Source organism: Citrus sinensis, chromosome 1 (assembly GCF_022201045.2).
Source record: "Citrus sinensis cultivar Valencia sweet orange chromosome 1, DVS_A1.0, whole genome shotgun sequence".
Lineage (NCBI taxonomy): Eukaryota > Viridiplantae > Streptophyta > Magnoliopsida > Sapindales > Rutaceae > Citrus > Citrus sinensis.
Window position 1 is genome coordinate 11,689,540 of NC_068556.1, and position 3,797 is coordinate 11,693,336.

General features: G+C 36.6%; 1 non-coding gene across 1 annotated transcript; it reads right to left on the minus strand.

The window, feature by feature from the left end:
• Window positions 1–632: 632 nt before the first annotated feature.
• On the minus strand, window positions 633–736 carry LOC127898912 (small nucleolar RNA R71). The gene has a single exon (XR_008050623.1). It is a non-coding gene; the product is annotated as a small nucleolar RNA R71 (small nucleolar RNA).
• Window positions 737–3,797: the final 3,061 nt, after the last annotated feature.

Below are 3,797 nucleotides of genomic sequence, written 5' to 3' on the forward strand. Positions count from 1 at the left end.
CAACAGTCACCCTATTAGGAGAGTTTGATCATTCAACTACTATATTCTCAACTGAACCTTGGACACATTTAATTAAGTTTATTTTATTTCGATATTGCTTTAATTCCCATCTCTCACAATTATTATTTACGATAGGATTATTTGGCAATTGTTTGTTTCGGTCTTTAGTTGACGTGCATTATTGTGATTGCTTTAACATTTTGAGTAACATCAATCCCTGTGGAGACGATCTTGAGCACTCATCACTTTATTACTTGTTGTGTATACTTGTATATTGGCATTGATAATAATTGATTATATAAATCAACCAACACACATCATGCATAAGATACCCAAATGTAGTTGCTAAGAGTTTTGAATTAAAACCTATTGTGCTAAATTGTCTCCCAATATTCTATGGCCTAGAAAATGAGGACCCATATAATCGTTTGAATGATTTTCATGCTGTTTGTCAAATATTTAAATATGAGAATTTTTCAGATGATAATGTTAAACTTAGACTATTCCCATTTTCTTTAAAGGATAGAGCTCTTTCATGGCTCAATACATTGTCTGCTAATAGCATTATATCATGGGAACAAATGGTAACTAAATTTTTGAATAAATATTTCCCAGAGTATAAAACCAATGTTATTCGCAGGGAAATTTCAGAGTTTATCCAGAAAGAAGACGAGTAGTTTTTCGAAACATGGGAGCGATTCAATGGGCTAATCTTGAAGTGTCCACATCATGGGTGCGAGAAATGGCACCAATGCCAGTACTTTTTGGAGGGATTATTGCCACATGTGCAAGAATGACTAATGGCAACAAGTGGAGGAGAGCTAATGTCAAAAAGTGCATCAGAGGTTTGAGAATTCTTCCAACGACAAGCGGATAATTCTCAACAACAGAGTCGATCACTCAGAAACACTAAAAGAATTAAGGGAGTAAATGAGGTTCACATTGGCGAGTCAAGTTCAGAAATTAAAGAAGTCAAAGCGATAATTAAAGGTCTTTCTCGACAAATAGCATCGTTAACGACTGCTAAATCAACAGAACCACATGATCATGACTCATACTCAAATCAAGCCAATGCCATATGTGTAATGAGAAAACCATCAAATTGCAACCCATACTCCAACACATATAACCCTGGATGGAGAGACCACCCCAATTTTTCATGGTCTCAAGGATTACAACAGAATGGACCAGTAGCTCCAGCTCTACCAATGCAACCAATTCCTAAAATTCCTCTAGCCTCTCAGCCACCATTTAGACCATACAATCAGAATCAGAGCTACTCTCAACCCAAACTATGGGAGGAATCATTCCAGAATTTCAAGAATGTTACTTACTCCATGATTGAGCAACAAAACCGCACCATTGATGAACTACGAAATGAGATAAGAGTAGGCTTCAACTCACAAGCCCAATCAGTTTCAAGCCTCGAGAAGATGGTGGATAACTTGCTTCTTCAGTTCAGACCTTGGCAATGACTGTTGAGAAAGGGAAGTTTCCAAGTCAACCAGTGCCTAATCCTAAAGGAGTGCATGAAGTAAGTACCAGTTCACCACAGCAGCACAGAGAGGTCAAAGCCGTCATGACCTTGCAAAAAGGAAAAGAAGTCGACACCAAAGTGGAGATGCCAGTAAAAAAAAAAAATCAAATTTTACCTGTAAATACTGAGGACTCACCATCGGAAGAGAAAGAAGAAACCAACCCATAGGAATATGTTCCCAAAGCTCCATTTCCTCAAAGGTTAGCTAAAGAAAAGAAGGAAAAATCCACAGGTGAGATTCTTGAAATCTTCAAACAGGTAAGTGTTAACATCCTTTTACTTGATACTATAAAACAAGTTCCATCTTATGTCAAGTTATTTAAAAACCTTTGTACTAAAAAGAGAAACATTCACGTTCAAAAGAAGGCATTTTTAACAGAAAACATTAGTTATATACTCCAACACAAAATTCCTCTAAAATGTAAAGACCCAGGCTCCCCAACTATCTCATGTAGTATAGGGAACCACACAATTGAGAATGCTTTGTTGGATTTAGGAGCTAGTGTAAATCTGTTACCCTATTTAGTAATTGTGAAACTTGGACTGAGAGAATTACACCCAACTCTAGTGGTGTTACAACTTGCAGATCGGTCCACAAAAATACCTCGTGGTATTGTGGAGAACGTGCTTATCCAGGTAGACAAGTTTTATTTTTCTGTTGATTTCATTGTAATTGACACTCAACCAATACAGGATTCAAAGAAGCACATCCCCATTATTCTAGGCCGACTTTTCTTGGCAACTGCGGATGCTCACATTTAATGCAGAACTGGAAATATGCAGTTGTCCTTTGGCAACATGACTATGGAGCTAAACATCTTTAACATTGCCAAACAACCTCACAATGCAGATGATGAAATTGTTGATGTGGATTTAATAGAAGCATTAGTTGATAATACTTTTCTTTCAAACCTTAGTAATGATCCTTTACAAACATGTTTAACTCACTTTGGTTTGGATTTTGATATTGACGGATCAGTCGATGAGGTCAATGCTCTACTTGACTCAGCACCATCCATGGATACCAATAAATGGAAGTCAAGAGTTGAACAACTAGCACCATCAGAAAAGAAACTCATCCCATCATTAGAATCACCACTGAAACTCAAGCTCAAACCATTGCCCAACACTCTGGAATATGCATTTTTGGGAGAAGAAAGTACTCTACCGGTAATCATTTCATCATCCCTAAATGACAAACAAAAAGGTAAAGTGTTGGATGTTTTAAAAGAGCACAAATGAGCATTAGGATAGTCCATAGCAGACATCAAAGGTATAAACCCAGTAGACTGCATGCATTACATTCACCTTGATGAAAATGCTAAACCTATTAGGGAAATGCAACGTTGGTTAAATCCTAACATGAAAGAAGTTTTTAGAATTGAAGTCCTTAAGCTATTAGACGCATGTATCATTTATCCAATTTCTGATAGTTCATGGGTCAGTCCTGTACAAGTTGTCCCTAAAAAGTCAAGAGTCACAGTAGTTACCAATGCTGATAATGAATTGATACCCACTAGAGTGACTACATGATGACGTGTATGCATTGATTATAGAAAATTGAATTCTGTCACACGTAAAGACCATTTTCCTTTACCATTTATCGATCAAATGCTTGATAAATTAGCAGGCCATGAATTTTATTGCTTTCTACATGGCTACTTAAGATACAATCAGATTCTCATAGCACCAAAAGATCAAGAGAAAACCACTTTCACTTGCCATTTTGGCACTTTTGCATATAAGAGGATGCCATTTGGATAATATAATGCACTTGCCACATTTCAACAATGCATGTTAAGCATTTTTTCTGATATGGTTGAATGATTTCTTGAAGTCTTTATGGATGACTGTTCTGTCTTTGGTGACTCGTTTGATCAATATTTATATCATCTAACACTAGTTCTGCAGCGATGTATCGAGAAGAACTTAGTCTTAAATTGGGAGAAGTGTCATTTTATGGTAAAACAATGTATTGTTTTCGGTCACATCATTTCGAGCAAAGGTATTGAGGTTGACAAAGCCAAGGTGGATCTCATTTCTAATCTTCCTCCACCCAAAACAGTCAGAGAAGTAAGATCTTTCCTTGGGCATGCTGGTTTTTATAAACGTTTCATTAAAGATTTTAACAAAGTTTCTAGACCCTTATACAATCTACTTGCCAAGGATGTACTTTTTGTCTTTGATGATTCATGTCTTGTGGCATTTGAAAAATTAAAGTAGTTGTTGACATCATCACCCATTATTCAGCCCCCAAACT